Consider the following 14,912-nt stretch of genomic DNA (forward strand, 5'->3'; position numbering starts at 1 on the left):
CACTAACTTAGAGGTAGTGACTTCGCCCTTTGTGTGTGACATAGAGATTATAGCTACTAGAATTGTGGTAGGTGGCTTACATTTTTAGTAGGCTAGTGCAAAACTTGCTTCGTCTCATATTTGTCTAGCCATTTAGCTTAGTATTGTTTAGATTTTTTAATAGGATATTTACCCCCCTCTAGCCATTAGGACCTTTTAAGTGGTATCAGGAGCCGTGGTCACCTTGATTTGAAGCTTAACAACCTTCGGATGTCAAAATGGCTCAAATCAACAACATCAAGAAGCCACCCCAATTTGATGGCTCAAATTATCCTATTGGAAGGCAAAGATGACCTACCTACATCAAGTCAATCAATAGAAAGGTTTGGAAGGTGGTGGAAACCAAGATTGAAGTTACAATGCCAAAGCTCCCACCACCGCCAAAGAAGTATTGCTCCAAAACAATGACATTGCACTTAGTGCCATTCATGATGCTTTGGATGAGAGAACATTTGAGCAAATCAAGAACATTGAGATGGCTCATGAGGCATGGAAGAAGTTGGAGGAATCATTTGAGGGCACTCAAGCCATGAAGGGTGCAAAGGCATACATTCTCAAGGAGAACTTTGCAAGCTTCAAAATGAAGGAAGATGAGAGTGTGCCAGAGATGTTCCATAGGCTTCAATGTGCTTGTCAATGATCTCAAAGCACTTGGACAAGAAGTGAAGGACAAGGACTTCTCCCACAAGTTCTAGAGATGCTTACCATCGAGATTTGGCACATTGGTCACAATTCTAGTGAGAGTGGTTTGGACACCATGACACCAAACCAAGTATTGGGTGATGTGATGACCAATGATACTTATAGAGATGATGATGAAAAAGGAAGAAAAGAAGGAGAAGAAAGATGAGAAGAAGGATGAGAAGAAGAAGAATGTGGCATTCAAAGCCACATCATCTAAGGGCAAGGCCAAGCAAGACACATCAAGTGAAGATGAAGGCTCATTCTCTTGGGATGATGATGATAAGATGGCTCTATCTGTGAAGAGATTTGGCAAGTTCATGGTGAAGAAGGGCTATCTTGCTAGAAGGAAGAAGTCTTCATCCAAGAACAAGCAAGAATCAAGAAGGTGCTTCAAGTGTGAAAGCAAGGATCATCTTGTTGCTCAATGCCCTTACAATAACGACAATGATGATGATGACAAGAAGAGCAAGAAGAAGGACAAGATAGAAAAGATAGAGAAGAAGGACAAGATGACCTTCAAGAAGAAGAAGGGTGGTTCATATGTGGTCACTTGGGATAGTGATGCTTCCTTAAGTGATGATGATGATAGTGATGATGACATGACCACCAAGAAGAAGGCTCTTGCAGGCATTACCATACATGAGAAGCCTTCTCTCTTCGACACTCTATCGACATGCTTTATGGCTAAGGCCACTAAGGTACAATCCGATGATGAGTGTGATGATGAGGAACATGATAAAAATGAAAATGATAGTGATGACGATGATGAACCAACTAAGGATGAACTACTTGACATGTTAGATGATGCTAAGGAATATTTTGACATTAAGAGAAGGGAATGCAAAAGCTTGCGTAAGGAACTAAAAGCCCTTAATGAGCTCAATGCATCTGGTGAGAGGCTAGAGAATGCCCATGAGAAGCTTGGCAAGGCTTACACTAAGCTTGAAAAAGCTCATTCCTCTCTACTAAATGAGCAAAATGAGAAAGAGCATGTTGTAACATGTGATTTGGTCTTAACTTGTGACATAATTGATGAATCTTTCTATAAGCCTATTATTGTTGCTCCCACTAACCCCTCTTGTAGTACTTCTACTTCTAGCTCATCTAGTAGTTATGGTTTCACTTGTGATGCCTCACTAATGGTTGAGAATGAGACCCTTAAGAAGATGGTAAATGAGCTCACTCATGCCTTAGGCAATGCCTATGGTGGTAAGGCCCGCTTGCTAAAGTGCTTGGGTAGCCAAAGGTTTTCTCTCAACAAAGAGAGATTGGGCTACACCCCCAAGAAAGGCAAGGCGGCCTTTGCAACTCACAAGACTAGTTTTGTGAAGGGCAATGGTCGGTTTTGCAATAAATGCAAGCAAGTTGGGCATGTAGAGCAATATTGCAAGAACAAGAACAAGAACACTAATGTATCCTCAATTAAGTTTGATTCTTATTATTTGCTTACCAAGGGTGCCAATGGTGTGAAGGCTAAGTTTGTTGGTACACCAATTGTGGGTTCAAAGAACAAAGCCATTTGGGCACCAAAGAGTTTAGTAACTAACCTTCAAGGACCCAAGCAAATTTGGGTACCTAAAAGGAATTGATCTTCTTTTGTAGGTCAATTATAAAGTCGGAGGAAGGCATTGGGTTCTTGATAGTGGTTGCACTCAACACATGACCGGTGATGCAAGAATGTTCAACTCAATCAATACCAATGGCAATGATGGTTATGATAGTATCACATTTGATGACAATGTCAAAGGGCTTGGTAAGATTACAATATCCAATGACATGATCATTTCCAATGTGTTGCTAGTTGAGAGCTTGAACTTCAATTTGCTATCCGTGGCTTCAATTGTGTGATCTTGGATTCAAATGCATATTTGGGGTTGATGATGTAGAGATCATAAGTGTAGATGGCTCTAATTTGATCTTCAAAGGCTTTCGATATGAGAATCTATACTTGGTTGATTTCAATGCTAGTGAAGCTCAATTGTTAACATGCTTGTTCACTAAATCTAGTATGGGTTGGTTATGGCATAGAAGGCTTAGGTCATGTTGGAATGAAATAATTGAATAGATTGATTAAGCATGATCTAGTTAGAGGTTTGAAAGATGTGTCATTTGAGAAGGACAAACTTTGTAGCTCTTGTCAAGCTAGCAAACAAGTTGGAAACACCCATCCTAAGAAGAGCATAATGAGCACTAGCAAAGCATTTGAGTTATTGCACATGAATTTGTTTGGGCCAACACAATACACTAGCATTGGTGGAAACAAATATGACTTTGTGATAGTGGATGACTATACAAGATACACTTGGGCATTCTTTCTAGTAGACAATAGTGATGTGTTTTCAAATCATTTATCAAGGGCATACACAATGAATTAGAAACAACCATCAAGAGAGTTAGAAGTTGTGGGAGTGCTGGATGTCTCGACTCGGTAGTCTACCTAAACCAAGTGTCATCCACTTGACCAACTCAATTTAAGTAAACAACATTGAGAGACCCCCATGAGCACATGTAGCAACTCCTTTTCAAGATCTTTGCACTGAGTTACACACACATACCCAATACAATGCATTTCATACAAGTCATCCACATACACCCTCCAGTCATGCGCTCATCCTCAAAGTATCATTAATAACAAAATAGGGTTAGAAGGTATAAGACTACTGAATCTAATATTTCGGATGACTCTATCTCTGCACTGGATTGCCACTCCAATCGCTCATCTACTCATCGGGTTACACGCAGCTCAGCTTGGAGATCGCCCACTCTAAGGTTTGCTAACTGTGCCTTCGCCGAAGCTAGACTCGGGAAGACACTCTGTTTACCTACAAAACAACTTAACAGATGCACCATGAGTACATTGCATACTCGAAGGACTTAATTCCAATACATAATATTTGGTGGATGCACAAGGTAATTATCGGGCATTTGTATAAGTATGAAAAGCAATGATGTTCATTAAGAGTATGACATGCTATGCTCAACATAGAAGTAAAGGTATTTATCATTATAATAGAAGTGCTCATAGTCTATCATTCATGCTACCATGGGTATAGAAAGGAAGAACAACTGAATAGTTCCATCTCGAAGGACTTTAGGCTTTTGAGACTATGCAGAGGTGTACAACAGTACCCACACGGAAAATGGGACTAACCTCCATACATCGGGTCCGATAGTAAGGGTTGCCTCATGTTCTCCAATCTTTTCCTAATCTGGCCCAAGTGTCTGATGAAAGGTTCGACTGGGTTCCCGGTCAATGTCCCAGACATTCCTGACCGACGCCAGCCCCCTTGCTAGTTTCACGGATAAACAAATCACAACTCATTACTTCGCTTGTCGACCCCATCCATGACATGTGGTCTGTACAGGTGGTTACCTAGACTCACATATCCCAATACATGATCATTACTGCTCCACGAGGTATGTCATTTGAGATCCCACACTCACGATGACCTACCCCTCACATGAGCAAGATATCCAATTTATCATCAGGATTATCATATTAGGAACATTAGTCCTTAGCCATATTAGTTAGGTAAGTCAAGTTGTACCCTCATTGGTTTTAGTAGTTAATTATCCAAGTGTAACATCCTACACGTGTGAGTATGTGTTCCCTTCTCATGCTCGACTTCTACCGTTTCCTAAGCAACTAAGCAATAAGCATTAAGCGCTCCCATTCCCATTGTTTAGATGAGAGGCTTCTATAGATTATTAAGCTACTCTAGGTGTAGTGTGAAGGTAATCATTATCCAAGACTACATGTAATACATGACTCATAATGTAACTTGATAAGTATCCAAAGTAGGGGTTCATAATAGTGGGGTGCCCTGCCTGATGGTGTTGTCGTTGAGACATCTAGAAGCTGAAGATGACATCCTATACATGCTTATTATCGAGACAATTCCTGAAAGGAATGAGAGATCCAATTGGAGAGATTCACCGATGATAAGGAACATGGGTAAGTCACCGTTGGATCCTAGAATGAGACATCTAACAGTGATTCTACTCTTATGTTGCTAGATTGGGATGCTAACTGATACCGTTGACTACTGGGTAAGCTTGTTAATTAAACTCACACTCTATGTGAAAGGTGGATGCTCTACTCTGACTGATGGACATTCCGTTGTGCTGGGCACCAAGGTGGGTTATCTCTGGTTGACTTTAGGCTCTAGTAGATGCTCTGTGGGGTTCACGGATGCTTCGATCAGCGTGTAGCCTTTTGTGTTGGATTGATTGTATGATTGTTAGTCATGGCCTACTGATCTAGGGAGCCTTTCCCTCCTTTATATATCCTAGGAGGCAAGTCTCCTAATCAGTTATAATGTAAGAGTCCTAGTAGGATTATAGGGTAGCAATGTTACTAGGATTACATGTGGGGAATCCTAGTCAGACTAGATCTTCTCCCTTCCTTATGAAGTACCTGGGGACTATGACAGAACCGCCCAATTTATATAAGATCAAGTACGGCTGTCCCCGTTAAACACGTTGACACGCACATACTTTCACCTATATAAACCCGGTAGTCCGTCGAGTGTCACGAAGGACCTCCGTAAATCAACATCATGACCAAGATCACATGATTAAGCAAATACACATCACATACACAGAGTTGCAGCAGAAATAATATTACAAATGGGTTCATAAATAATAGTACAAGTTTGGGTTTCAAAACCGGTTAATGGAAAACAACATAACTTTCAAATGATTATATTAATATAAGTTCCAAATACATTGCTAGCATAAGTGACATCCTCCGACCAAAGCATATAGATGAGAAATAAATATAGAGTCATCGAGCCCACCGGCGGTTAGCCACCATCTTCAGTAGGCCAAGAACTTCACCTGCAACATGGTAGGATAAACCCTAAGTACTCAAATGTACTTAGCTAGACTTACTCGTCATAAACCAGAAATAAAGTGACACCAAGGAGTATGCAAGGCTTTATAGGTGGAGCTAGCTTGACAAAATTTTGCATAAAAGCCACTAGTTGAGCTATATATTTTATAATTCGGTAACCAAGTTAATTATAACTATTCATCTCTAGATTAGCACTTGTACTAGAGCAATCATGTGATTAAGCTAACAAGCATTAGTAACCATATCCGGTGTAACATTTCCATATTCATCATAACCATCAAATTCCATCAATTAATGCTACGTTGCCGCTGCTTAGTCAAGTTCTCACTATCCGGGAGAGACAACGACTCGAATCGATTCCAACCAGCTAGGGAGTTATTCCTAACACAAACCCATACTTCCCCCATTGGGGTCACGTTGGGTCACCTTTGGTATGATTCAAGTACAGTCATAGGTCCGATCAACGCCGCACCCTAAGAGATTCTACTAGTATGCTAGGAAGTTCAGGCCTGGCCTGCTGTTGGACTCATGCCACAGGCTCTCTACACATCCTTACTACCTCTAGTGTGTGCACTTTCACTTACCGGGTCTCAGCCTAAATTGAGCTACTCGGCTTCATGGTCGAAATGAGTTATCCGGCCAGCTAAGTGCTAGGCTTGCGTTCAACTTGACATGAGGACGTACAATGAATCAGTCCTTAACTAACATAGACAGGGATAAATAGGCACCAAGACCTCCATGCCTTGTTGCTTCTCTCTCTCAATCCCGACTGGTCTCCTTTTATTCATCAACACATGGTTATTTCCATGATAGCAAATATAGCCAACCATGATTTGGTATCCACCTTTATCTTGCAGGTGACAGGAAATCACCCGACTTCTACTGGTCTAAGCATTGCTAAGCATACATTCGATCTTGGACCTACATAGGGTTCAAGGTATGTTTCTGGACAAGGTAGTTCTATGCATCAAGTGGTTCCAATCAACTCTTATAACCTAATGCATCAAACATAAAGGACTCAAGTGATATTTATAAAAACATAGGAGGATTAGAATGCTTCGGGGCTTGCCTGGGATCCGACACTAGGTTATTATTTGTTAGACGACACTCACTTGGCGAGCATCTCCTGTTCAGGCATTTACTCTAGGGGTCCTTCCATCTTTGGGATATGTCTACCAACACCATCTTCTAGTTTGACTTCATCATCACGTCCTTCACATGGTGCATCTAGCGTACCTAGATGAGATGTAATAATACAAGTGCATGGATGTGAAGAATGGCAATATGAGATGCCTCACATAAAAGTATTCAAGATGAGCACAAGGTTACACCGAACATATATAAGCACTCCATGTTACTTAATTAAATATCCCACAACCAATCATGCTAGGATAGCAAGGAAGGTAGTACCAAGCATGACACAAGTTTCACAAGGTTTTAGGTATATTAACTTAGCACCATCACAGGCATGAGCCACACTTAGCAACACACAAAGTAAAGCAAGGTGAAGCAAACAATTTTAGGTACAAACACAGATTTTGAACAACAGCACCATAGTCACTTGTTTTAATCATACCTAGAGTTCTAGGCATGACAAAAGTGTGATTCAAGACTTTATGGAAATCTAATGAAATTATCTAAAACTTTGTTCTTAACACAAAAAGCTGATTCAATAAATAACAAGGTCAAAATACATCATGAAGCAGAGCTTATACAACTAAGGATAAAAAACTGATATTAACTTCATAAATGCATAACTGGAGTTCTAGGCATTTAGTAAACATGATTATTAACTTTATGAAAAGCTTATTAAGCTATATCTAACTTTCTCATTATCATTTTAAGATGATTCTACAGCTAACAAGGTCAAATAATACCAAGAAGGCATCTATGTCCAGATTTGGACAGAAATCTGTCATTCCACTTTGAACAGCTATAACTGTAGTTCTACACCACTAAAAACAGTGATCTTAGGCATTTTAGAAAGATTAGAAAAATAAATACAACTCTTCTATTATCACTAATACATTATTCCATGTTTAAATAAGTCAACCAAAGCAATCATTCAGATCTGTTCAGAGCACATGCAAAAGTTGATAGCAAAATTGTAAAATCTATAACTCCTAAACCATCAGGCCTAAAATAATGAAATTTTAGGACAAGCAAGATAAGGAAATTATATAAAACTTTGGTATTAACCCTATTCATAGAAAACATCATTTATTTTGTGAAGTTATCATCACAACAGAAAATGCACATGCAGCCATTTTCAGAATGTAACAATTTGATGTTTCACTTGTTTTGCTAACAAAGAGCATGAACGCATGAGCCATTCAAGAACTTCAACCACCACTAATATGCTTAGCAACACTTTATTGAACACCAATCACTCAAAGCATCACCAAATACAATTACAAGCTTTATCTACAATTATGCTTTTATTAATCCTTTCTTCTAATAAACATATATATAAATTTTAGTGATGTATGAGAACAACTAGTTTGGGGCTGAGATTTTTATGAGTGGTAGATGTTATCAAAACATGGCTACTATACAAATTTCACATGCTCAGGTTTTATAATTTAATTACTATGAAAAAGACAAATCTTAATTATTAATAAACATGTGCGAACATGATAAATCTAAAGATCATTATTTTATGTAAACATATAGCCATATTATATGTTATTATGGTATCGCAACATCATACAAAGGTAGTGGAACTACATTTTCCATTTTTACACCTACATAAAAATTATAACTTATTTAAAATCATTTATCATTGATTAATAAAGTTAAATCAATAACTCAACCATACAGCATATAATAAATATGAAATTTTTACCACAGCACGCATATAGCATCAGTAGCCTACCATAAAAATTTTACAGCAATTGGAGCAATACAACTTTATATATGAGAATAACAAGCAAAATAAGCTAAAATTGCCTATTTAACAAGATTAAATCAAAACATTATAAAAACAGTACACAAATAGCATGTTTAATATTTTTATTAGCTAGAGCATGTCATCACAAGATTAACACAACTAGAACTACCATTTTTGAACTTCTATAACTCAAGATATGCATCAGACAACTTAAAAGGATTTTTAAAAGCACTTTGCAAGAATAAATAAAAAAACATAAACTTTCTACTAACACATATCATATTATGACTCTACTGCATATATCTACTCTCAAGGATTCCAAAAAGTCATGATTTGCTATTTTATGATTTTTTACAATTTATTATGATTTTCCAAAGTTTCAGCCATAAAAGAAAAACAAACTTGCACCGAGGACCCCAAACTTCAACAAAAATAAATTCCAGCGAAACAATCCTTCTCGTCGCTATTCACATGAGTCACCGACTTTGCACAAAACCTCTTGCACTTGTTCCAATTGTTGCGCGAGGTCCCTCACGCGGGTCAGAATAGAGGAGGCGGAGGAGGATCGTTGGCCAGGCGATTTCTGGCCAGTGAGGTCGTCGTCGGCATCGAGGAAATGGTGGGGGAGCACTAGGGGGTCCACACGTATTAATGGGATAGCTTGGCTCAGCCCAAGGCGGCCCTAGGTGGCGTAGCCACGGCAACAGTGTACCGACGGCTAGCGAGGACGGGCTCGGGGTCGGTCGGCCTTGGCCAGCAGGGGCCGGCAGCGGCGGGGAGCAACAGGGCGTGCTCGCGCACCTATGGTGGGGCGCATCCTAGCTAGAGGCGAGCCAAGGCAGCCAGACCATGTGTGCACACGGCGTGTAGAGGCACTGCTCCAAGGGCAGCAGGCTATAGGCAGCGGCGCTGTTGGGAAGGCGATGCGGGAGAGGCGGTGCGAGGTGTTGGTGGAGGATTGGCATGCTGAGTGGCTAGAGGGGGCTTCTATAGAGGAGGAGGAGCAGCTGCACGAGATCTGCTACTCGACCATGGTAGTCACAGTGGCAGAGCGCTCTGGTGACGTGTGGCTTGGGCTAGTGTACGCGTGAGGTGGAGTACGCTGAGGTGAAGGTGGTGGTGCACGTGGTGGGCCACGAGGGAGCTTGGAGGCTAGGAAACGGTGGTGGCCATGGAGCTCCACTGCTCGGGCATGGCGAGTAGAGAGAGCGAGAGAGTGAGCTAGAGGAAGGAGGGGCGAGCACTCGGCCTTTTCATTCACACGGCGTGAGTGTTGGTGAGGGTGGCGAGCATGCGAGGGCGTGAGGGAGCTACGTGGCCTACAGTACCTATGCATAGTCAGACGACGGTGCTGCCCTAAGCTTTCAAGCCTGCTAAAAAATCAACTGAATCCCCAAACTTTCCCCCTCTCTAACTCCCGATTTCATGTTGTAGCGGATCAAACTTTCTTACTACAAGTTGTAGAGCTATATGTGGTGAGGAACTTTGCTTAAAGGATCCAAGTGAGATTCGGATTGGTTTGAGAGATCCAGAGCTCTAAAGATGAGTAAATGAAATTGAAAACAAGTTCTGAACATTTTGGCCAAAGTGCAGTTTTCAAAGCCAGCATTCAATTTTGGGATTGAAGTTTGAAGGTGCAAACGTGATCCAAACTTGATGAGAATTATTTTGTTGTTTGCAACACAAAATGTACTTCAACTCATATTAATGAATCCAGTTGAGTTACCATATGAATTGGAAGATAAAAATTCACAAACATGTCAACTTGCTGTTGTCAATCGGGGACTTAGAAATATTTCTGAGAGATCAAAAGGAGCACTGCATTCAAACTTGAGGCCACTATTTGAGCCACTTAGGAGTTGAAATAGGTCTTGGTCCAAAAATAAAGTTTGTTGTACTCCACTCAAACTTTAACTTTATTTAAGGTCCAACTCCATGCAAGCAAACCACAGTTGGTCAACTAAGTCAAAACTATATCATGAAAAAGACAATTTTAGCTATTCCCACACTTAGAAACATTTTTCTTGGACATTTGCTCAACACGAACCCCTTCATGAATTTTGTTATAGAGTTCAATTAGAGTCATTTAGGCAAGTACCCCAAGGTTTGGTCGACATCCCATGTTCCCCATTCACCTGATGAAGCAATCAAGAAAGATTATACTTATTCATTTCATGTGACTTCTTGATTCCAAACTTTATGAAACTTTTCCACTGGTCAAGATGGATGCATGTTGATGTAATGTTCATGAAATAAGCATGTTTCACATTACTCATGCCTAATCTTAACCAGGGGTCCACTATGTAAGCAAAGTGTATTGTCTGAGTCCAAGTTGGGCTCATTTTCATAGGTTTGACCTCATACCTTCATCTACTTCAAAATTATGAACTAGGAGATTATGATCATTGCTTGACATAGTTTATTTAAGTCTAATCCACTGCTTAACTTGTGACTAACACTCGTGGTGTACAACCCTCCCCCATTATGGGAATCTCACCCTGAGATTCGGTGCGAAAGACTTTTAAGGAAGAGAGCATGTCATCCATTTTCCACATCAGTGATAGCATTAGGCTACTTAACTTTGAAGTATCAGAGAGGCTAATTTGGTTAAGATACTTTCTGATATTTGCTCTTCATAGTAAATTTTGTCTGAATAATTTCTTTCAATTGACTTCCATGAAGCCATTGTTACTTTGGGAGGAATCCAAGACAGCACAACACTTCATTCTCAGATAGAGAGTACTAGAGCATAAACTAATTACCCATAATATCTATTTCCCTAGTGAATATAGCATGGACCATGTGAACTTTACACTAGACTGCAAGCTTCTGAAGCTACTCATTACAATGGTTCTATGTTCATTCACAAAGTTAAAAAAAGCAGTCCTCTACCAAAGTAGCTTGAGTAAACGTTTCATAAGGGATGAGATCATAGATGGGGTAAGCATCCTCTGAGGCTATGAGAAATCGAGTAACCAACAGACAGCGTCTACCGGTCGTAATTATTCAATCACTTAGATGCCAACTGATGAGCCAATTCACCTGCACCACTAGCTTCGCCTTTCTCCCTCTCCACCTTGCGCATGCCAGTGGAACCGCTACCGCCTACCCGTCGCCGCTGACGATTAAGGATCATCTAGGGAAAATAGTGTAACCAAGCTAAGCCCCATTGGCTATGGGACACAACCTGTTACACCCACCAATACCCATACCATATCCCTACCCTGTCTCCATTTTTCCTTTCATCATTTATTATGAGAGTAATAATAATGCCCTATTGTGAGCAACAATAGGTTACTCACGCTACCGATGACTGAAGCATAGCATCTACTCGAACCTGCACTAGTAAGACTCTTAGGATATGTATATCTATGCTTGTGGTATCCATAAAATTTCTGTAACGTAAATGCACAACACATATATATACGGTGAATTATAAAATAGAGGTTATGCACCGGGGCTTGCCTTGGGTAGGCACGATGTCAGCTGAGTCAGTCATTGGTAGCTCTGGGACCTCCTCCTGCATGAGAATCTCCTCCTCGTACTCCTCGACGATCTCCTCGAGCTCGTGTTCACCGGTGGTCACAATCTCTGCCAACTCGTTCTCTACATGCATGCGATGATGATGCAACACTTAGCATTTAGGCAATAACAACTCTTAAAATAAGAATACACATACTAAGCTACTAAGATAGCTCTAATGACTAAGATACTAAGCTAACTATTATTTTCATCAAGCAAAGTGTTGGGTTCAACTAACAAACCCTTAGCTTGACAATTTAAGGATATATCTTTATTTCGACTAGTGATTTAATGTATATTGAAACAAAGAGCATTTAACAACCCTAATGCTTAGTCTATTCTAAAGCTACAAAAATTACAGTAATAATACAATAAAAACTGCTGTAAAAATTTTAGGATCAAAACTATCATCAATTCACCACAAAAAATCCTACAATAATTAATTTAATATTATTAAGCATTCTCAAATGATTTAATAGCTCCTAATGTCAACACATATAAATATGAACTAAATACACCAACAGATAGAGCACAATTTTAGGAACCTAACAAATTATTTCATAATTTTTTGGACACCTACATGATTTTATATTAATTACCAAAGATCAGCTCAGAAATTAAATTAGAAAACTATTTCTAATTCCTTAGGAAACGAAAAGCGAATCTCCCACGCGTCCACACGCGTGGCCCATTGGCATGGCCCACGTGAGGCCAGCCCACTCGCGAGGAGGCCCACGGTTGGGGAGTCCCGCGCGCGTTGGCGCTTTTGCAAAAGAGGCCTCAGACTTCTCTCAAATCACAACTAAGTGCTAACACTATTTCCCCCTCTCTCAGAACTTCTCACTTAACCCCCTGTCCTTTCTCTAATTCACCCGCACGCACCCCTTGGCGGCTCAGTGCACGGCGGCGTGGCAGATGACGACACAACATGATCGCGTCGGCCACTAGAGGCTCGCGCTGGCCTATCGGTTGGGCCAACCTTCGACTATGGTCCAACTTCCTACACCAAGCAGCAACGCGAGGTAGCGGGACATGCTGGACTGAGCTGCAGCGATGTGTGGCCATCCACGATGGTGGCGTGACTACCCTAGTGAGTCCGAGCACCTAAGAACCTAATTGTCTAGCGAGGGAGCATCAGTAGCTCTCGTGGACCTAGCCGAGGTGATGGTTGGGGTGGAGGATGGCGGAGGAGGTGTGGCCACATGTAGCGATGGGGAGGCGGTAGCGGTTCCACTAGCATGCACAAGGGTGAAGAGGGAAGCAAGGCAAAGCTAGTGGTGTAGGTGAATTTGCTCAGGAGGGATGGTAGGAGGACTGCCCTCGTCCATGGTCAGACGTGGACTTATTGGCATGGTAGTGGGAAAAGCGCCAAATTGGAGCTTGGTAGTGCCTTCTTCATGGCTGGGTGGGGTCAGGCAGCGAGAGAACTTGATGGGTGTAGCCACAGATGTGCTGAGTTAAATGGAAGTGATCACTTGGTGGCCAATTGTATGGTGCGGCTCGATGGCAGCAATAGAGGGAGAGAGAGAGAGATAGGCGGCAAGTGGGCTCATCTTGGTCTCACCTTGGTGAGACGTCGCCGACATGCTCTAGGTGCAACATGCACGCAGACGCAACAGACAAGCATGTGCTTCCATGATCGGCATGGTCCATGTGGCCATAGTGCCATAAATGACAAGGCGACGACAAGCTCAACCACGTGCGTGCGACATGTGTGGCATTGAACTAGGCTGGCAGTGGCACAGAGGTGGAGGAAGGCGCATACATGACGATGAGGCAATGACACTGGTAGCAGTTGTGTCATGGCGTGGGGTGGATCGACGGTGCGGCACGCGGCGAAGTAGGCTGCAACATCGCCCAGCCATGCGATCAACAGTAGCGGCTCCACGCGGCAGAGCCAGTGGCGGCTAGGCCAGGGCAGTTGTAGCCGGACATGAGCGCAGTGCGCGTGAGTGCACAGAGCGAGCAGGCGTGGCGACGTCGCGCCCCCGAGATGTGGTGACCGCGCTCACCCGGTGAACTAGCCCAAAATCATGTCTTGCATGAATTTTAAAGCGCCTATAAAAACTAAACAGTTGCTCTAGAACCTAAACCATCTTCATCATGCTCTAGAGGGGATATGAGGCTACCAACCCGAGCTAAAACATGACACCACCTCCTAACTCGATCTTCACAAAATAAATCGCCAAACATTGCATTGTCTAGCTGTCAACATACTTGAAAATATTCCAAATTTTTGAGCTGAACTTGATTCCAAATTGCATTTCTAGGCTATTAGAAATGTTGGCTAGCACTGTTATTTTTCCACGGCAAGTATTTCATTGTCATCTACAAAGTTCATATTCCAAACTTTATTAGCACCACATATATGTTCTATAGCATTGTTGTTCAATAAAAAATAATTTTAAACCCTAATTGATACATATGAGTTATGGAATAGCTTATCATTTAACATTTTTATTGATCATCTAAGTTACAAAAATGTTATCTACACATTCCATCACATACATTATCACATAAACATGATGCTCATGACATGATTTAGTAGTTTGTTTAGGGCGTAATACCGAGGGTGTTGCATGTTGATACAAATACATGGTTAAGACTAAGCTCTAAGCATACAGATGGATGGGGAGACCTCCATGCACTGGTTGCCAGCAATCACGAGAGGCATTTATGAACTCCGACATTGTACCCGAACATGGGGGATTACATGGGATGGGTAGGACTATCACCACCTACCGCCTACCCCTCAACTGCGGAGCACAATCATATCCGAAGGTCCCTGTATACCCAAAGCACCACGCCCGTGTATAAAGAAACTACCCAAATCCCCCGGGACTCTGACCCTAGGATCGATAAGCATAAAACTTGGTGAAAGCCCTAGTTTGGTTTTGCCTAATTGATGAAACCTATTTGGAC

This window comes from Miscanthus floridulus, chromosome 13 (genome assembly GCF_019320115.1).
Source record: "Miscanthus floridulus cultivar M001 chromosome 13, ASM1932011v1, whole genome shotgun sequence".
NCBI lineage: Eukaryota > Viridiplantae > Streptophyta > Magnoliopsida > Poales > Poaceae > Miscanthus > Miscanthus floridulus.